This window comes from Poecilia mexicana, unplaced genomic scaffold (genome assembly GCF_051168715.1).
Source record: "Poecilia mexicana isolate PSO_F unplaced genomic scaffold, ASM5116871v1 scaffold_15, whole genome shotgun sequence".
Lineage (NCBI taxonomy): Eukaryota > Metazoa > Chordata > Actinopteri > Cyprinodontiformes > Poeciliidae > Poecilia > Poecilia mexicana.
In genome coordinates, this window is record NW_028263384.1 from 2,935,695 (window position 1) to 2,958,636 (window position 22,942).

Below are 22,942 nucleotides of genomic sequence, written 5' to 3' on the forward strand. Positions count from 1 at the left end.
ACAGTGTGTGTTTGAGTGGCTCAGTGAAGGAGGTGGTGCATATCTGCTGAGAGAGCAACCCCTATCAGATATAACCTTTATCCCTGCAGCCGACATCTTGCACACAGACGATAGGGTTTGTGTGTGTGCGTGTTTCCATGAGACTTTCCCATCAGCTGTAATAGACACCAAAGAGGGGCAGATATCTGATAGATAACCAACAAACCCAGATTAGCCTAAATATCAAATAATGAAAAAAAAAAGAAACAGAACTAAAAAGGATCAGAATCAACTTATGTTTATCACTAAGCGCTGAACTTATGTGGGAATAATTGCCTGGTGCTATCTGGTTGAGTGTGTTACAAGTGGTGCGTCTGTTCTGGCAGCGATAAGTCAGGCAGGAGCAGCAAGGAGAGTTCTCTCTATTTCTGAAGGAAACCACTGAGTTCACTGTGACCAAAAGGTTTATGTTCAGAAAAATGTAATTTTATTCCTTTGATTTTAATTATTGAAAAAGTTGGCAGACTCTTTAAGTGCATAAGACACCTTACACAAGTCAAAAAAGAAAATCAAAGAGAGATAAGAAACAAAAGTCACAAATCATGTTTTACGGATGCACCAATTGCAATCCTCTGGACTATCTCCGATTACCATCTTTAAAAAAAATCTGGCCTGCCTATAGCAACGTCTTTGTTTTGGTAACCATGGGTGAATATTATTGACTACAAGCGTATAGACATGACCTGGTGGGCCAATCTGAGTCAAACCTCACAACAGAGCAAAAGCAGGCAGTGGTTGATTTTTAGGCCTTTGCACAACTAGATAACATCTGTGGATGAAATGAGTTTTACATGTAAGTATCAGTTGTTCACCAATCTACCAAAATAAAGAAAATCCAGGCCAAGTTATCGGTGCACCTCTACTATGTTTTCATCCAACTGTAAAGCAAATTGTAAGCAAACTTTTAAAATGTCTTTAAAAAAAAAAGAAAATGCGACTCAGGTCTGGAGTGAATCAACAAGGGAACACAAAACGTGATTTCATCAGATGTCGACTCTACACATGGCCGAAGTAAACAAGATGCTTGCTTCAAAGGACCACACATCTCATAAAAATGGAGAGAACAGTTCTCACCTTGGAGTTGGAGGTTCAGACTTAGAAATTTTGAAGAGTTTTGTGCCTCTGGTAAAGCACAGACCCAGAATTGACACCAGTAATAATAATTTAACTCTTTTGGAAAAAAAAACAAACAACCTATAACGAGTGTAAAACCTTTTTTTGGGCAAACTCAATTACATATTTTCTTGAATTTTGCCATTGTATCAACCTTTTCTAATGCGATACTTCAAACGTGAATAAAAAAACGTTGATAGAAACACGGCTAATGACAGGAGAGACTATTGAGAACAATACTGATGAGTTCGTTCAGTGGGACACAACCATAAGACCAGCGTAGACCAAGTAATACTGATGCATGAGAAATCAAAGGGATGAGAGCAAACTATCCTCCAGAAGCTTGATCAGGTGATGTAATTGGAAATCTAAAGGCAGGTTGTAGGTTTGACACATTTACTAAGCAGTGAAATTTGTTCCTCGTGTGATTCAAGCAACTGGGCTGTAACTGCTGGTGTTCTCTCTTACTTACTCTAAGGTGTAGGACAGAACACCAGCAGGTTACGACAACAATTATTGCAATTTAAGTGCAACTTTAGGTTTTGAATTCCAGAAAATTAATCAAACATATTCAGCGAATTAATGCATTTTCTTTAATGGAACATTACATTTTTATAGAAAAGGATGCCAAAAAAGTAGTGTTGCACTGACCGCATTTTTCTGGACAATCACTATCACACCTGTACCAATTTTGACTGATGCTGAAAGGTTTCATAGGGTCACAATATACTAGTGTTCTAATCTTATTTTATTGAAAACCACCAGTGAAACAATACAAATTTGTTTTGAAAGCACATGAGGTAGTGCTCTCATAAGTACATGTTTTTCAGACCGAGATGTAAACTAAGTTGGTTTCACCTGTAAGTTTTGGCCGATCACCCAAAATTTAGGAAATCTGGGGGCATCGATTGGTGCACCTTAAAAAAAAGCAACTTTTTTCAAACCAAAAGACAAAAAAATAACTTCATTAAAAAAACCACAATATTCCTTACACTAGTAGAGCCACACTTTGCAAAAATTCTTTGTATATATTGCACAAACACAACAACAAAAGCTTCAATTTTCTTGGTGTTAGAATTAGCATATGATTAGCATTTTTGGCTAAAGTTATTATGACCTCAGTGGAGGGTTTAAAGAGCCACAGGTTGGAGACCACTAACTTAAGTAGTCAGACCAACAATATCTTAGACAATGTTAGTCAATCTCATTAGCTGTATGTCGTCCATTTATATAAAATTCTTGTTTAAACTCACATAACCACTCATTTGTATTTGTAAAGCATGATGAGAATAAAATGATGGCGTGAAGTAAAGCTAATTAGGCTATTTCTAATTCCCTGCACTACTATAACGAAAAAATAAATGTCTTATGATAAAACAGATTAATCAACTGCGTATCGCTGTTACAAACACAGTGAGGATCATTTCCATCAGTTACATGTTACAGCTTTGCTACTGGGTCGTTTGGGACTAGGACATGATATCGTTATGAGAATCCTGGAAGCAGAAAGAGTTTGGAAAACAATGGAGAAGTAATGGTGTGCTTCACAGTGACTCTGCTTTCATTTACAGGGTGAGTTCACTACATGCTGGCTGGTGCTCATAAAAATGGCAATGGCTGTTGGCAACCGTCGATGTCTGAGCCAAAAATACAAAGAGGATGTACTGAAGGACTGCTAATAATGAAAACTTACTTGGTGTCAATGGGAAGCTTCTGCCAGAGTGTTTGCCTAAAAAAACGATAGATAAAAAGTTGCTATTTGAATGAATGAATCTGGAGTCACACCAGCACTAATTTATCCCAACAGTTCTTCATCTTTTTAAATTGTACGTTAAGAATTCCACTTGAAAGCTAAATATTGTGATTGTTGATTTCTTGCAGCACTGTGTGAGTAATTGGTACATTTCTTTGTGTATTGTGATGGAAGGAGAGGGAAGGGGAAGAGTTGGCAGACATGCCAAAATGTTTTATTGCAATGTTGTGAAACAAGCCAGAAACAAAATTAGGATGTCTGAAGAGATCAATAAAGAAGACATAAAGGATGGAGAAAACTAATCTGTCTTCATACAAATTTGGAAGTTAAAGAGATTCAATTTTCTTTGGTTTTATCCTTCTTTGCATACACTGGACTGAAGAGAAATGTAGTTTATTTGTGTGTTTATTTTGCCACGCCAAATAGGATTCTCTTCACAAACAGTAGGAGGCATTATTGCAAGAACTGTAACGTCTAAAGCAGGAAAAGCGCTGCTACAGATGGCTTGTAAAAGAATTGCCTTCTTGCCCTCCAGCTTTGAGCATTAAATTTCTGGATGTAAACAATAACATGCAACGTGTCAATAATTTGGAGTTCTGTTTGATAGAACATTTCGGAGCAAAGTTGACTGTGCAAATACTGAACCATGAATAGATAGGGATCCACTGTATTCAGTTATTGTAATGATACTTAATAGTATTGGCTGTTTGGGCCATTTCTCCCTGTTTCAGTATCATCATTGGATACGATGCTTCATGTTATATTTATTATTCTACCTTAGCATCTCATTTCCCTCCCTAATATTCCAATTAAATCACACAGAATAGCATTTTTAAAGAAGATATGAAATAAAGATAATATTTCCTGCCAGTATGAGGACGGCTGTTTGATTTTGTTCTATTTTGAACTGAAGCTTGGAGCTCAAATGTTAGCAGGAAAATGGGGCACGAGTTTAATTGATTTTTTATCGCCAAAAAGAACTTCTCTGTTCTCCGTTGCTGTAATGGTTTTATCTGTTTGCTACGAGTCAGGCTCCCTGTTGCATTTGTGAGAGCGATAGCCCACCGCTATATTTCTTTTCAATGTGAGTTTGTGTATCTGTGCATGTGTGAGTAATAAGGAGAAAAAAATTTAAATCTGCATGTGTGTGTCAGATGAGGTGGGAGGAGAGGGCTAACTCCAACCCATGATGAAACAACAAAACATGATCTGAATAGTTGTCAACAACTCCGTTGCCCCAAACTACATTGCTGGTTGTTTTCATCAGCATGTTCCAGCTTCGTGCCACAAGCATATTTATTAGAGACATTCTTCCAAACACAGCCCCACAATTATCATTACTTTTTTTGCAACATATGTGAAACTTAAATTACAGTTATGACTCCTCATCTTTGTCATGTTACATAAAGGCCCAAGTTGTATTTTTTTTTTTTTTTTTTTTGCCAAATTTGAAAACCTTTACACTTTTGGCAACAGTTTTATTGCCAAAAATGTAAAATCACATTAGGTAAAAAAGTGACTTATTATTATTTTAGGAAGGTGACAATATTTAATGTGAGAACCAGCAACTCATAAATTTCTTAATGTGCTTTAGTTTTATTAGTAGATATTGTTGTGTGAACATGTACACACCAGCTTTCACATTGATAACATTTCTCAATAAGCTCTAAAGCAGTGTTTCTAGACATGACCATGCTGTATAACTCTGTTTGACGGTTTTGTAATTAAACTCGTCCAAGCACAGTCTCTGCATAGCGCATGGTGTGGGTCTTAAATTAAACGAATTAAAAATGAATCAGTTCAGATTGGAATGCTCTGGAGTGAATCCTCCATGGACACCGGAGGTTTCGTTTAAGGCAGACATGAATAGATTGTTAATCATAGAGGTGCATTGATGCGACGGTTTAAGTATGGAATATATTGCGGTTCATGCCAGGCAGACACAAGCTGTGCAGGAACAATGTTGGTTATTAATTTAGTCAGCCATGTTATCTGCCCTGTGTTGCAATTTTTGCTGACATTTAGCCAAGTGCAGGCTGATGTGCAGAGTGGAAGGAATAAGGTTGATTACCGCTGGCCTGAAATATCACAAACAATGATGTAGAGATGGTAAATTAAGTATGTTCAAGAACAGGATGGATAGGGTTAGGGTTAGTTCTACTAAGTCAAGAAAAATGTTCGGTTATGCTGAGACTTTAACAATGCCCTGAGAAGGTTTTCACATTTTGTCACATTACAACCCAAAACCTCAAAATATTTTGTTTGAATTTTAAGTGATAGATCAACACTAAGTTTTAAGTACGGAATGAACAAAAATATGAAAAGTGTGGCTTGTTTTTGTATTCATACCCTGTACTCTGGGATTGTCTACCTCAGCTGGCAGACCTGGCAAGTGGAGCGATATAACCAGAGCAGCCTGGCCTCAACTGCACTGAAAAAAGAGAAAATGTATCCTAATTATAATTAAAGTGCTGGAATTGAATACAAGCAATTAAATGAAGTTTATCCAAGTTAATTTATTGAATTTGTTTAACTTGACAACTTAATAAATTTTATAAATTAACTTAGATACACTTCATTCCTAAGGCATTTTTATAGGCAATTGTTCTTTCGAAATGCTGAAGTTTTGATTTATTTTTTTATTTTTTTTTTAGTTTGAATGTCTTCTTACAAATCCCACTGCATTCAAATTGATGCTCTGTCACTTACATATTTCTAAGTGCATACAAAGTTTTATGTGTGTGTATTTTTATATATATATATATATATATATATATATATATATATATATATATACAAAAATAGTGTTTTTTAATTATTACTTTTGCCTTAGTACTTTTAGTAGTTTTTAGTCAATACAGGTCACTTTGTTTTTTGGGGAACGTAATCTGCATATGTTGTTGGCCAAACATCAAATGAAACTCCATTAAGCATTCGGTGAACATTAGCTGGACGTTTCCTAGCTGTCTGCTGAACGTCCATCAGGTGTTTAATGGTGCTCCGTGTAGACATTAGGCGAACCTTCAAGGTGACGTTCAGGGGACGCTGTCTAAACGTTCCATGCCAGCTGGCCAATTACTTCTTACCAATTAAAATTTCTTTAAGTTGGATCAACTGTTCTATTTTGTCAGTGTGGTGACTCTGAAAGAGCTACAGGAATTTGCAGCTCAAGTCGGAGTATCTGTTAGCAGATTCTCACAACTATTATGCTCCACAAATTTTCCTTTATGGAAGGAAGATTATTAAAGGAAAGCTGCACAGCCCCTTCATCTTCAGTTTCCCACAAGTCTTGTAGGACAAACAATGAGCATCTGGATGAAGGTACTTGGGTAAAATGAGATTCAAGACAATGTGTGTGGCAGAAAATGAAATTGGCACACTGCCTTACACACATATTCCCGATTTAAACTTGATGTGTAGAGGTAACTTTAGGCAGTTCTGGAGGTGACCCTACCAGGTGCTTCTTACTTTCACTTCACCAAAATGTGCTGCTTTGTGTTGGTCTACCTGCCACATAAAAATAAACAAAATAGTTTAAACTTTGGATTTTATACCTGAGGGATATCATTACTTTTGGAAAGCACAATAGTCCAGATTTCTGATTTGAGTTATTATCCAGTTTTTGTACAGCAGTATCAAGTATTGAGTTGAAAATTTCTCTGATGGATATATAAGAAAGTTTGTAAAGAAGCAGAGAAGCACATTTTTCCCTCAGAAATTAGCAGATCAAGTCACGCACCATCAAATAAACATCTGTATTTACAAACTATATTTGTTGCCGTCTAAAACAAGATTTCCCTCTGCTGTGGATCTAGGAGCATCTCGTGACCAACCAAAAAAAAAACAACAAAAACAAAAAAATGTCTAGCTTCAAACTGTCACTGTTTTACATAAGTAACACATCTGATTAATTCACCACTAAGTGGCCTCACAGGACCAAGGCAGACAAGAACCAAACACACACCACAGGGAGAGCGTTTGAACATCCTCTCCTCAAGTTCACCTCTGTTCTCCAGTCATTTGCGGCGCAGAATTATCTACTTAATTGGACAGGAAAATTGTGCTGAAGAATCACATGCAGGGGCAGCATCTGGCGGCCGGCTCTGGGCTGCCCATCAGCGCCTCCCCAGAGGTGGACTTTCTCCATCACCATACTCCACACAGCATTGAAAGTCTGGGATACCCAGCACCTGCTGCGCTGCGCCCAGTCAAGCGTGCAGCGCCTGTGGCTGCTTTGTCATTTGTGCTTTCTTTCAGAGATGCAATAAATTTGATGTGACATCTAATAAAATCCCAGCTTGGCACCATAGATTCGTGATATTGCAATATTCTTCTGAGATCATAAATCTTTTCTTTGAATATCGTGTTTTCATAGACAATGCTATTTTTAAGACCACACTGAAATATGATTTTAGACTTAGACTAGTAAATAAGGTAAATGAATTGCTAAAAATGCATTTTACATTTTGTATAACACTGATTGTTTTAAATCTGACTGTTAAGAAGCAATAAGATTTTCTGTAATGTTTAAGTTCTAGAATGTGTGTATGTGATCCTTTTGTTTGTGAAATGTTTGTTACCTTTTTGGGTGTGTCCTTGTAGCGGCCATCTTGGAACCTACTAAGGAGGAGGCCTGCCTCAAATCCAGCTCTTTTATAGAAGGAGCCATGTTTGCTGGGCAGTTAATTGAGAAGGCGGGGACAACAGTATATAAAGAGACTGCTGGCTGAAGTTTGAGAGACTGAAAGCTAAGAGACTGATGGGAAAGCTGCCATTTTGTCTTGTGAGTGAACTATGCTGTGCTGAAAGAGGCCTAATAAATCACCTTTGTTTATGGTACAGCCAACTTTGCTGAGTTTTCCATCCACACCACACCTCTCAGTGTAACACTGACATATTGTGTAGGATAGTACTTGTAAAACATGTATAGATTTGATATTTCTTTTACAGAGGTGAGCTGTTAAAGTCAAAAGTGGAAGTGGATACAGAGATCACGCAAACCCAATATTTAAAACCCTCGATGGCACAGCGTTGCCCTCAGGTAACAAACCACATTTCTGTACCTCACGTTGCTTCTTTATTTTATTTTTTGGGGGGAATGATTTAAAATACCACCAGACATATATTTGTCCAAATAAAAGAGGTTTTGAGGTTCATGTGACCTTTTACTTGGAAGAGGGGCAGACCTTTTTATGAAGCAGAGGTGCATGCTACACCTTTCCTCCTACTTATAAGTTATACATCACTTTTCTTCATGTTTAAATTTGAGTCATTCTAACTAAAATATTTTAATGTCTGTGAGTATGCAAAAAAGCATTGTAGATCATTTCAAAAAAAATTTTTTATCATTTATATGCTAAAACTGTTTTGTTGTTTGTTCCCTCAGGGCAACATTGCACAGTTGAGGCCCTTTTGCTCAGACAATATTGTTCTAGTGTGTTGATATGCAGTTGATTACAAAATAATTATCAAGCCATTTTTTTTTACTTTATCACTGCTATTTTACTGTAATAAAGATTCAAAATGATTTAAAAAGTTTAAAATAATTCAAGATTTTAAGATTTATGATTGTTAAAATGATTTAAGATTTAAAAAGATTTAAAATTGATAAATATAATGTTAATGTTATATTTAAAATGTTATATGGTCCTTATCACAGTAAGTTCACAGTTAAGAGAGCAGCCATGTAAAAAACAACAACATTGCCATCTTTTAGGCTGCAGGAGAGTGAGAGAGAGCAAGACTTGAAGAATCAGTCTTTATTGCCATTGCCAGAAAGCAAATTCACAGGCTACGAAATTGCTTTGATGTATTGGTGGAAAAATAAAAAATAATATTAATATGAATATAAAAAATATATACAAATCATGCAGAATAGCAGGTAGATAAAGTAACTTTGTTATGCCAGAGTCACTTAACTATTGTTCATCACTCTAATGGCAAGAAAGCAACATGAAGATTTAAGATATTAGATCCCAGCTTAACTGTTTTATCTTTTTGAAAGTTCATGATCTGATTCTTATGGGCCAAACTGGATTTGAAATGGTGGCAGCCTTTCAAATAATCTAAGAGTAAAAGTAAAAGTCCATCTTTTCTAAATTCACTTAATAATGAATATGAACAGTTCATGTAAAGAAATCATGAATGAAAAAGAGCAGAAAAGAAGTATAAACTTTTAATCTCGGCGTCCTATTTATTCACATAATATATTAAAGATATAGTTCACATATCTGTGATAGTCTTTTGAACATCTCAGTTCTTTTTAAGTTGTATTTTGCTTTCTCAAGATTGTTTTGAATATTGTTTGGTTAAAAAAATATTAATGCTCTTTGTACATAAATTCTAAAATATTGTAGTTTGTCAATTTATGAATCTTCAAGCATTTTAATAATCCTCTATGGCATGACTTTTTATTTTTTGGTGGGGAAATATTTTCCTGCATTCTTTGGGAGCTTGGTGGTCCCTAATTACATATCAATCATAAAATTGGACCCTGACACCTCCCAGAACCAGATTTGGGTTCGTTGCCTCAGGGCAACATTGCGCTACAAGGGGTCTAAAACACCAAGTTTTCTACAGTGATTATGAGAAGTGAAATACAAATCAAACACAAACTATATTCATAAAAAAAACTTTTTTTGACAAAAATTAATCAGATATGGTTCCAACTCACCAAATATAATATAAACAACTAACTTTCATTAATGAATGGTACATTTGAGTAAATTACTAAAACAAGCATTAGTGTGTTTAGGGTTAGGGTTGTAATGTTTGGTGGAGTTAGAATCACTAAGGATGTTGCCATCAGTCTTTTTCCCTATTATATGTTAAACATCAGGAAGGAATTGCTTGTTGATGTGAAAAAGAGTGGATATCACATTTCTGTTACTTTATTATTGACATACCTGAGAATCACCATCTAATCACCATCTGATTATCTATGGGTTGTAGTTAGGGCTGCAGGTTCTTGTTTTTAAAATTTTGTAGTTCTGATTTTTTGATAGAATTTGAGCCAAGCTAAGGATAACATTTCCACCAGCTCCCATGTCCAGTAGGTTTGGTGGTGGCACGGCTCACCCTGTGTAGGTTTTAAAGTTGTAAGGAACACTATCTGCACCAGCCATATGAAGTACCCCATATTTTTGGTTTTGGCAAGTATTGCTTCAGTCTTTGCCTACCTTAGAATAGGGGCATTTGTTCATTGATGACCATCTTATCACCTTTTGGGACTGAAGTTAGTTTTGAGGATAAACAACCAATGAAATACAGTGGATCCTCATGTTTTCATCGGGAATAACCCCAACTTATGAATCATGCACCATCATCATGCAATGAAATTGCTTCCATCTCCTGTTGCTGTTTTCAGAAGCAGTTTATTTAGTTGTCAACACAATGCAGTCAGATCCACTAGGCATTAACGGGATTCCCAGCATGTGTTATTGAACTGAGTCCCTGTTCTTCATCCTTTGCGCTTCAGGGACAGCATCATTCCCATCTCTGCTGCCACCTTCTTCTTCATCATCATCCTTTTCTTCTTCTCTGCTTTTGTTCCGACTCCCTCCTCCTCTCTGTTTCAAACACTTCTCCTCTCATTATCTCGTCGTGTTTCCAGCAGCGCTCTCCGTTCCGCCTCCCCGTCCTCCTTATTGTCGGTGCGGGACGGGGTGCGGGGAGCAGATACGGCGTACGTGGGAAGCACATCTGGGTTACTCATGTGCGGCAGCGATAGAGGCGCGTTCATGGCGGTGCGTGGGAGCCGGTGTGTGCGCGCGCGCTCGCATGTGTGTGTCCGTGCGTGCGGGGGTGTGCTTATGTAGAGCAGTGATATGGGGCGGCAACAGTCGGTCGAGCTTCAGCTGAGCCTCCATTCCTACATTGTCTTAAAGCGGCTTTACAGGCAATCCGTCTGTTTTCCTTTTCTCCGTCTCTCCTCTGCTCTGCTCATTCTTGCCCTCCGCGTTGGTTTCTTTCAGCAGCTCATTGTTGCATGACCGCTTCTCGCCTCCGCGGCCCTCAGAGAGCGAGGAGGATCCAACATCCCGAGGAGGTGAAGACGATTCGACAGATTCTTAGGAGAATATGCCAGTCTGGCCCAATTTAGTGGCTCATATTCATATTCTCGCTCTCTCTATTTTTTTCTCTTTCTGTGTCTGTGTGCGTGTGTTTGTCAGAATAGTTCAGGTAATCCTTGTTATCCAGTTTAAGACATTTACAAGGAAATATGTTAGTGGAAACAACGCCAAACTACTTTTTTCTCATTATGTCAAGTCAGAAATATGCAGAAAGATTTTTGACTAAACTGATTTGTAGGTTGGCATATAATCAATCAATCAATCAATCTGTTGGGATCTGGGGAAGGCTGGTTTTTTTCCTGTTTTCTCCACTAGAGGGCATCCTGGGGCTTTCCTGAAGGGTGTGACCTTCGGCTCCTTACCTGCGCACCTGGCGGCAGGTATTTCAGGGGGGAGCAGCCAACACTCCAGTGCCAGAGTGTTAGCCAATAATGGTAGACATTATTAGTGAGCTCACCTCCGACCAATCTGCTCCTTGTGTAATTCTCTCTGTGTTGCCTCTTCTCAGGTTATACCATGAAGCCTTGGGCTACCTGAACTGCCAGGATTATTGGCAACCTGATCTGAACCTTTGAGACCCCGTGGATATTTCCCATTGGCAGCCCGAGTTTCCAGAACCTCTTTGTTGTAACAAACCTCCATCAAGCCTCCTGGTCAGCAGCTCCCCCCAGGATCCAGGAAGACCTGGCTAATCCATTCTCCTGTCCGCCTTCCAACGTAACCTCCGCTCTCTCTTCACCTCCAGCCCCAGATCCACAGTAACCTTCTCCCCCAGTCCAATTCACCTACCTGCAAGTAAGAACTATAGTAACTTCAAGACTGCAAATTCCCACAGCACCTGAACTCATCTTACCTGTCCCTTTTTGTATTCAGAGATCCAGCACTCCAGTGACGAGTTCCTGTCCCAGACCCCTGTGCATTCTATTGCACTTTGTATTCAAGTAAATCACTTTAACTTTTACTTGTCTTCAGAGTTGTGTTCTGCGTTATGTGGGTTAACAGAATTAAACCCATCATGACAGAATCAATCAATCAAGTTTATTTGTATAGCACAAGCAGTTCAAAGTGCTCTTCATAATCAACATTAAAATAGAAAGTGATAAAAACCTCACATTGTCAACATGTGAAGAAACAGTAACATATTTTGTTGAGTGCCATCATCAAAATATTAGGGCCATTGTAGACAGAAAAAAGGACTACATTTCTGTCAAAAATAAATCTCAGGAATTCTGAGAAAAAAAATAAAAAATTCAAAAGTTGAAAATTTAGACTTTTGAAATGAATGCAATCATCTCCCAAAAATCTGTTTCACTGTTGAATAACGAGAGACTGAAGGGCAACAGGTACATAAGTTGCTCCAGACAGCTGAAGCATATCACACATTTAGTTAATCATTTTTTAACCTTTCACTTATACTGAAAATAGCTTCTTCCTTCAGTAGCAATTTCTACACCAAAGAGCGGTATTGTTAGTACAACCAGTTAGCTCTTAAGTAACAGTGCATTCATGACATAAAACCAAGGAATTTAAGTTTCACTTTGTTCCTGGAGAAAACTCAGGTCATTTCACTACTTTGACAGACATCTGGTGACAGTAGAATGACAAGTAGAATGTATTCCACTTTTAGAGCCACTTATAACTTATGTCAGTGTTTTGAAGACAATTTTCTGCAGAGCTGTTTAGTACTGCGGGCTTAGCCTGGCTGCCTTCAGTCATTCAACATGCATATAATGGCTCGTCAGCCTGCAGGTGAGGATTGTATCAGTTATCAGTGGAGTAAAAATATTTTAAAACGTGACGTCACATAAGGCTTCTGCATGTTGGTGATCCCGATAGAGCAGTTTTTGTTTTGTTTTGGCGTCGATTTTCCCTTTACGATAATCTTACAGCGTCCTGCCGCAGGGCCGTGCAGAGACCACTAAAAGGGCAGGTGCTCAAAAAAAACAAACAAAGGGCACATCTTACCGCATTCTAGGACAGAATATTAACAAAGCCACACAGCTTTCAGAGTTTAATAAACAATGATAAATTACAAAATTGTGAAATATACAATCAAAGCTAAGGTATATCTCTATACAGAGCATACAACTGTGCATATGTAAGATATTTTATTAGTAATTTCTTTCTGCAGGTCTATTTTGTTATAGGAAAGTATTGCAATATTCAAACCCGCAATTTAGCATGATATGTAAATCAGAGCTGGTGGTTTAGCTCTGACTTACATATTTTGTCTTTACAGAATTACACTATTAAAAATATAAACAAAGGCACAATGCAACCTTTTAGTGGACTGTAATCTATAAAAAAAGAGCTGCCTGTTTGCTGCAGTGGAGATGAAAATGGTCCATTCAGGAAAGCAGAGCTGCATCAAACTTTAAGGTGGAACTGCAGAAAAAAGAAAAAAACAAAAGCAAAAATTTAATTGTTAATGCATGTCACTATGGGAAAAGCCTACTGAGTTTTGCTTAAAACTTTTTTAAACATTTAAATCACACATTTGTCTCATGAAGTGATTTTTTTTTTGCAAAACAAATTTATTTGTGCAAGTCAGAAATCTTTTCTTGATATTCTAAGTTTTAGTTTGTGACTCAAAGTTTTGCTTGTGATTCTCACATGATGTCAGGGGCAGGACCTAAAATCACAACAAATGATTTCTGGTGTGCAAATAAAAGTTTGTTTGGCAAATAACTTCTTAAGTTCACAAGACAAGAATTAGTTATTTAATAAAAAACAAAAGTTTTTTAAACAAAAGAATTTGTTTTTAAAAAAGAAATCATTACAATTCCAAAAGTTTTGATTACAATTTTATTTTACTTAACTGAGGTTAGTTTATTTTATCCCATTGAATAATTGGGGAAAAAATGTAACTACATACTCTGCAAACCCTAAACTTAAAGTCTGGGTTGAGTTTTTTCCCCTTCATTAATGACACACATTATGGTAATTCAGGATGAGTTATTTTTAATTCTAAATGAATATCCTTGTTGGACTTTTATTTAAGTGCTATTTTCCTTCAAGATACATTTACCTAACGCCAGAATAAATGCAATGTACATTATGCAGCAAAGGAAATTAGAAGATCGGACATATATCCATTATGGAGATGATAAGTTTTGGACGGGCGATGTGCCTTGTACACAGGGAAGAAGCTTTTTAGTTATCTTGCTTTGGTAGCAAAGTCGTAGCTAGCAGCTAGCTAATAGCACAACAACAACAGCCTAATGTCTGTATGATAAAAATACTGAATCGATAGATAAGAACAGTTTTTCCTCACCTGGCTGTCTCCTCCCCTCAGTAGTTCTTCGGAGAAAAGCAGACTAGAGGCCTGTCAGTGTCTGTTGTATTTCATTACCTCTCTGCTTAAACCGCGACTCCGTGCTGAAGCAGAAACGATGCTTGAACGTTTTCCGTCATCTGACAAGTAGCAAAATTCACCAAAAACTGTTCTGTAATCTGGAACGTTCGCTATGCTGAGCTCCAGTTAGCCGCCTTATCTCACTGCGCGAGAGGCAACTGCGTCATGCGTCACGGGCAAAAGGTCAAAGGTAACAAGGTGACTGGAAGGCTTATTATGTTGTACAAAAAAAAAATAAATACAATAATTTTAGTACATGTTATTATGTGTCAGAAGAGGGCTTTGAAAATAATAATACCAAAAAAAAAAAAAAAAAAAAAAAATTGACCAAAAGGGCACTTTGGGGCAAGGAGCAAAAAGGGCAGGTGCTCAAGCACCCCCAGCCCCCCCACCTCACCCCCTCACCCCTCCCTCCCTCTGCACGTGCTTGACTCCAGGTATATTTTTGATAAGGGAATAACATTATAACATGATGTAAAGCTCCAAAGAGTTGAATTTACATAATACTGCCCCTTTGAGGCTGAAACTAAAAAGGCTAGAATTGCAGCTACAACAAAAGATGCATTTATTTTAAAGCTTTTTTTACACATCACAAACACATCTTCACCTGCAGCTGAATGCAGAGTGAAACTGAAAGCCTAAACAAAGCATTACAAACGGGTGGCACGTTGCAAGTGACTCCATCATGCACGAAAGCACAAATTCTGCACAAGTGCAGAGGGATGAATACAATGGAAGCGTTTCCCTGAAACTTTGACCTCTAGCGTGGCGCATTATGCACAGGTGGCCGGCTTCAACTTCCTGGCAGACTAATGGCCCCAGAGGAAGCGAATGTGACTCCATCCATCACAGTCACGCTGGTTTTGATCTCTACACAGGTACACATCTACACATCCCAGCAGCATTCTGACCCCCCCAACAGCCTTTGGAGGGTGTTTTCCTCACCCTTTATATGAACAAAAAGATCAGAAGCATCCAAACTGCTGGACCACACTTCAGAGTTCATCTGCTGTGATTGAATCTACTTCAAGTCCTGAGCGTTGGACTTGTTTGTTGTTATTTGTATTGTCAGTCAAGTTTTAAGATTTTCTGTTCATCTTTCGGGGGTCAGCAACACCCAACTCTTCTCGTCCCTATCTTAAGTTTGGGCATTAAAAATCTGCTGCTGAAAATAGACACCCTCTGATAAGTATTCAGCTAGCACTGCGGTTCAAATACAATCCTGACACTGAAAGACTGAGAAGGATGAATGAGAAGCAAGAAGAAGGTAATCAAAAATGAACGGTAGATAAGAGACAAGCGAGGAGTTTGTCAAAAGGCAAAAAGGTTGAAGAGGATCCAACGGCGATAGGAGGTACAGTAGAGAAGAGAAAAGAACAGGGTTCTGGAAAAACTAAACGTGCAGAAAAACAGCCAAAGTTGTCAAAAACAACGCTAATTGGACGAGAGTCTTATACGAAGCAGACTCAGAGAATCTGCAACCTTCAGATCGTAAGATTGGAAAGTGCAAGCTAAGCAGACATCACTACAGCGAAAAAGTGTCAGGGTTTTAAAAAAATGAATCCATTTCCTCTGGATGCTAGGTTCTCTTGGGGGGGGTGGGGGGGGGGAGAAAACATGATCAAAGTCTTATTTCACACATTTTTCATAGACTAGCTTTGAATTTTTGTCCGAATCTAAGGGTAGGATTTTTACCTATGCAGGAAGGATGTGGAAATCAGTCAGTACACACATCTGTAGGTAAAAATCCTAATGATTTGATAGAGTCAAGTCTAATAACTGAGTGCAAGGATTGAATAAAAGTTTTCTACAGCAGTTCCTTTATTATCATATTAACTGGATACGCTAATAGGATCAGTTATCTTGCAGAAATGGGATCTGATTCTTTGAAGGGAATCAGATTCTTTGAAACAGTTCCTTTTAAAGAACCATCCAAAATAACCCATCACTTTTATATTTAGTTGTTTCCAAACTCATTTTATTGGGCTACTAATCATTGAAAAGAACAAAAGGCTGACACTTGGATCAGAATCAAAGTACGTTTTAACCCTCTGGGGTCCTTTCATTTTCTGCTTCCTCTGAGTCCCTTAGATACCAGAAATGTTCTTTTACCAGAAATTATGATGTATCAACCTCATTCATCCAGATTTTTCTTATTAATGCTTTTAACATATTAATTAAATGTATGCTTTGCTTAAGCACTGAACTCTAATTCTAGAGATTCAAGTCTCAAAAAGAAGTTTTTCCTTCAAAAGTAGATATGCAAAATGGATTTCTTTTATTTCTATCATATTACATATCTCTACTTTGTTTCCAGACAGCTTATGTGGAAGATTGCATATCATCACTTGCAGTGTTTCCATTACAAATGTGTGCCAAACTTTGTCAGTATCTTGCTGACATACCCCCCCCACCCACCCCACACACACAAATTCACAATTGTGGTGTTTCCATTAAATAACAAAAGCAATTAAAGTTACATGTGAATAAGTTTGTTCACATGGTAAGCCATTAAAAACATGTTGCGCCATCATCCTCCAACTACTTCCTGTTTTCTTCAGCAGCAACATCCAGCTGCTGATCATGTGATGCAAAAAAGTGGTAAGTTTTGCTAAATAAACCAGTTTCAATACAACTAAAACCCCCCCACATCATCCACGTTTTTTTTTTTTTGTTTTTTTGTTTTTTTTTTCAAAATTGACATTTCTTTTAAGCAAATTTACTTTCAAAATTCCAAATTGTGCAAATATATGGTTAATGGAAATGCAGCTACTGACTGCTGTTTATTGTTGGCCATATTGAAATCATATGTCAAGACAAACACCCCATTTCTGGTGAACTACAAACTTACATACACAATAATGTCATTTATGGCAAAAAAAAAAAAAAAAACCTGTGGTAGATTTAATCATATAGGAGGATATAACTGCAATAGTATCACAAAAAATGTATTCACTTCAAACATCATGAATATGCCACTCAGGAATGGTGACTGTTGAGGATTCAATGAGAGGTTAGAACTGAGAGAGAGGCAAGTATATTTGCTTTTCAGGTAAGTAAGGACAAGAGGATATTGTTGAGTCATCCTTCATAATTTTCAGTCGACCTGCTTTTCCTCCTCCCTCACCTTTGTCCCTCCACATTGTTACCTCTACAGGGTGTAAAGGCCTGAGTGTTCCTGTCTTAATGCAAAGTTGGGACACCTTGCCTCTTGGTGTGATTCACCCTGGACTCATTTACCACTCAATAGTATTGCATGACAAGCATTCAGCCCTCATATGAACTCAACTGAAGCATGTCCTTGTGTGCTGGCACATGTGTAGTACAACAAGTGGCTCTTCTATGGGAAAGTCTTCTGTTGCTCCAGTAACAATGGGAGAGAAAATGCCCGGTTCACACGGCAGGGTTTTAAAATTGTCATAGGGTTTTTAAAACCGCATAGACCACACACATAATGTTAGGAACTCTTAGCTGTAACAGGTTTGTTTGTCTGGCACTGAGCCACACGGCAAAAGCAACACACCACAAACCAATTTCACTCACCAACATTCAGATGTCAGAGGGACATTTTTGCAAAAAATGTTTCAATATCATACGTGAGTTCAGAGTAAACAAACATGGCTGACTGGGAAGAATCAATGACGATAGTGTGTGGACGATGTTTAGCAAAGAGAAGACAATGCAAATACGTGTCTGACATCCACCAGACATTCTGATGCACTGTGGCACTTTATTTAGAGTTCCCTTTTGTGTTTTGTCACTTTCTGATTGGCTACACACCAATGTTGCGTTCTTATTTGTTCTCAATAAACACCCCACATGCTATGATATCAGGCTAATACAATCAAACATGTTGAATATTGATCTGGCCAGGCAGACCAGATCACTCTCTTAACACATGGCAGGAACATCTCTTAAGATTATCTGTAGAGCTATCCAGATTATCAGTGTTAGTCGGAAGGGGGAAATCAGGACAAAAATCTGCATAAAAGTCAGTAGCACAAGACACACATATGGGTACCATGAGGTGAAATGTAAGGCTTTTAGTCAAGGCTCTATAGGATGTAGAAGTCCTGCACGGTGGAGGTCAAATGGAGGTCTCATTTACTTTTTAATGTCATTAAATGCAACACATTGTAATTTTCTTAACCATCATTGTGTGTCCATACTGCAAACGGCAAACACTAACATTTACAATTCACTTGCAAACCTCTATTTCCTCTTCCTCTTTTATCATCAAAGCAGATGTTCTATAAAATCCTGCTCACTTTTCCTTCCAACTTTGCAAGCTCTGTGTCTCATATCCCCAAGTGAAGCACTAGCATAAACTCATCTAATGAACTATGGAGCTAAGAAAGTGAGGTGGAGCACAGATACAATGAAGAGTTTGGGCTATAGTTCCCTTTAATTTATGCTGCAGAGCATTAAAGCATATGATTTTCTTAAAGCTTAGAGCTGTACTGCCTCCACATTAATGCTGTAATGGGGACAAAGTTAAAAAGGTGTTTAAAACTACATTAGTCTTTAAAAGTGATTATTGCAGTCAAGCAAATTGCATTCCAAGAAGAATGGAGAGAGAGTGTGCTCAATAAACATGTTTTTCCTGTGTAAAAAGCCTATAAAGCAGAAAACAAAAAGTGTGCCTTGCGCAGACATCAGCGTTCCTCCCAAAGGAGAAGTGAGCCAGGATCTCATAACATGCCACAGTTGAAGCACTTTAAAGAGCCCAGTGCACTGTCTGCAGCTGCATTTAACACGTTTCTGATGTTCATATTTAGTTTCTCCTCATATTTCACCTGAAATAGACGTCTTTCCTCTTGATATGAAAAACCAAACGGGCTGTGCAAAGCAAAAAAAAATCATCTTACTGCCCATCTGCTTCGAGATAATTATTAAATTATGGAGCCATTCAGTGTATTTAAAATTTCATGGCAGCCATTAGCATCCAAGCACACAGAGGGAGAGTTGGGAAAGGTGGTGTAGAGCTGGAAAATGAGCGGCGATGGAAAACCGGAAGACAGAGGCAAAGGCGCTGAAGATGGAGAGACAGATGACCTAGATAAATAAGCCCCTGCACGATGTTCTCCATCCTCATCGGGGTCTTTCTTTACATCAACATGGGTTTTTTGTCACGTTTATTTTTCTTTTTCCTTGGCTTTGCTGCCATAGCTTGACTTTTTCTTTCTTTGCCTCGTTAATTCTCTCTGTTCTGCTTCGGAGTGCAGAAAAGCGAACTATGCATGGTATTTCAGATTACAACATGAAGCTTGATTAGAAGCACATAATACACATCAACTTCCTATTAATGCTTTGCACCAAAACACAGAGGGATAAAAAAGAAAAGTTTTTGTGGGGAATACAGTATAAGGAATTCACTGACACATGATAACTTAAAACAAATACTTTAGGATTTATACAGAAAGTTGGAAAGATGTATTGTCCTTGCTGGTTAAGATACAAGAAAATCCTTAAAAGAAGTCCATCTTTTATTACAACTGCATAGTTTCAGATTGAAAAAAATACAGAAAAATCCAACATTTTGATTTTGGAGTAAATTCCATATCAAGAAATATTTTTAACAAAGTCAGTGATGGCACACTTTTTTGTACCCCTGCTGTTAATTAGGTGATAATTTGCACAGCCTCCTCTTTCTGTGCAAGAGGAGGCTGTGCAAGACTGCCACTCAGTCTTGTCCAATAATAATTCACATGATTTTTTTTATTTTATATTTCACAATATTAAACAATATTTGATAATTCCCTTTTACATAATCTTTATCTAGCTTTTCCAGAGTCCTTGGTCATTTATGATGATCTATTTTCTTTCGCTGATCATAACAGAATTTTCATAGGATTTAGGTCTGGGGACTGAAAGGGGTATTGAACGTCTATAAAACCATTTCTGATTAACAGTGGTGGGAAAACTACCACTAGTCTGCTAATGCGCTAATAGTGGAGTTAATATTTGGATGAGGGTTTTACCACTTTGGCTAACTTTGAAAACTTTTAGCACACTTATCTTTGACTAAATAATTTTTTTTCCAGATAAATTCTAAAGTGCTAATTTACTTGGCTGTTTTACAAACCTTCAGTTGAATAAAGTTCAACATCTGCATTGAAGTTTTGGTTATCAATGGTTAAGAATTCTTCAAGCAGCTATACATTTATGTCGATGCTTCTTTTTGAAGTAGGTGTTTTGCAGTGGTTCCATTTCTTCTCCTCTCGTTTATTATCCGTGATTAAATTCTAATCGTTTCCTGCCTGTTCTCCAACAGAAGACCTACTGTGATCAATCAGGTAAAATCAGCAACAATACTCAACAGCTACTAACGGAAACCAGGAGGTCTATTCTAAAGTATCACTTTCTGAAGCACAACCAGGTGTGTAATAACAAATTTGACCCTATTGAGGGCGATATACTGTTACAACACATATTGTGTCATTGACAAATGTTGGGTATCAACATGGTTGAATTTAGCAGTTTAGTATTTGCTCAATACCATGTTGGTGTAGTCCTTCAGGATTAGCTGAAGTAATGTTTACAATAAGTGTTTAAGGGTTAAGAAAACTAAATTTGTATTTAGTGGTGCCCACCACTGCTAGTTAACTGTTTTCATGACAAAATATTTATTTTAAAGAATTTATTGAGACGTGGACTCTAGCGAGGAGTTGGAATCCAGATAAATTGGTCCACTTTTAGCCTAGTGGCATGTGGCAAAAAGAAATAGGCTTCTGTGTAACTTTATATATGAGACAGGAAGTTTCTGGCTTACTAGTAAGAAGTTTCTAGAAACTCAAATTTAAAAAAAAATGCTTTTCTTTAATTTATTTCCGAAGAGTTATTAGGGACAAGGATAATTGTGCCACGGAGGATTCAGCTATTTCTGACAATGTACTCTCCCCCATTAGATAAAGGTATTCAAAATACAGATTTTAGAATAAAAGCTTAAATAATTTTAAGGCTTTTTACACATCTTTCACCAGATTCCTAATACATTTGTCTTTGTATGACATAGCAAAAATATCCAGTGTTGTCCTTTAAAGCCAAGTTGATTCATATTCTAGCTATTACATTCATCATTTACTCAGAACTAGAACACAACTTTATTTAAACTTAAGGAAACCCACAGAGGTACTGCCTTATGGCCAGCTGTGATTCTGCTTCCTATAATACCAGCATCATGTGACAGAAGTGGAACAATGATAAATTAAACAATGGCAATTTTCACAAGGCAGCCAGCTGCAGTATAATTTTGTTTTTAACCAACTGTGACATAGAGTGAGGCACTGGGGAAAAACATGCTCTGATTATTTTCTCCTGAAGAGTTGCTGGAAGATAGTAAAAACAAGCTGTACGGAGAGGTAATTTAGCATATAAAGCAGTGATTAACAGCAGCTTTTTTCAGCTGTCCCTGGTATGGTTTGCATCTGGCAACATAAGGTCTGGCTTTGGTGTCCAAGAATGTGAATGTGTAAAGGTACAGCATATCAGTAAACTACCATCCTTCATCTGTGTGGCCAATACTGCCATTTTAAGCTTCCAAATCTGCAACCCCTGATCTTTCCATAGATTATGCTTTATGTAATCCATACTCTGTCCCTGGGATTACAGTGCAGTGTTTTGACCTACATTTAATGTTATTGCAATAGTGACAGTGAGCAACTTTAATCCCACAACCCTGACAAGAAAAGATTGGATTTTTGACATGAATAACATTTAAACAAAACAGTACATAAATAGTATTTCACAGTGCACCCAGGAACAAGCCAATATCTACCATCTTGAATCAGGGATGCATTCTAGACCATTGACTACAGGTTTAGAATGCAAATTTGGACATCTGGTAGGTATTTTTTGTTGTTGTTTTAAGCATAAGAATTTCTTAAGCATAAGAATTGCTTAAAGAGGGAGATAGAGAAATAGGCAAGAGTGTTAATTTCTAACCCAGTTTTTCTCCAAGAGAGGTGAGTAAACTGTTTGAGATTATCAACCATTTAGGATAATTAGCTTAGCTACAAACTACTGTTTGCCTCCTTTTCACTAGCACTTAATTAATTAAGGAAAAAAAATTACCAACATATTCATATATTTAACTTGTCCCTTGTACCTTTTACAACTTAACAACAGATGAGTCAGTCAGAAGCAGCTCTAACCCACGTCCCTCCTGACCTGTCCTCTCCTGACTGAAACTAAAGCTGCAGTATGTCACTTTTATATAAATATTTTTTTCACATATTTTTTAAAACTGTCATTATGTTGTGACAGTATGGTATGAGAGGTAATCTGTGAAAAGTCTATTTCCTCTGCTTTCTCCCAGTGCTAGAAACAACCAGTCAGTGGCAGGAGAGTTTTATTGCTGTCAATCACAATCTCATGTGGTGCTGCTCATCCTTCCTCCCCCTCGATTTGTGCCGTGCTGCAGCTAGCATAGCACAGAGCTGTGCAGATTCAAACTGTGAATGCTAAGTTTAGTTAGCATAGCTACCAATGACGGCAGATAAATGATTTCTTGTAATGATAAGTTGTTTCTCCACCATTAGCACATTTAGCAGTGAATGAATGAGGCTAATTGACAGCGCTAAGAGCGTCCTACTAGTTCTGATTGGTTGT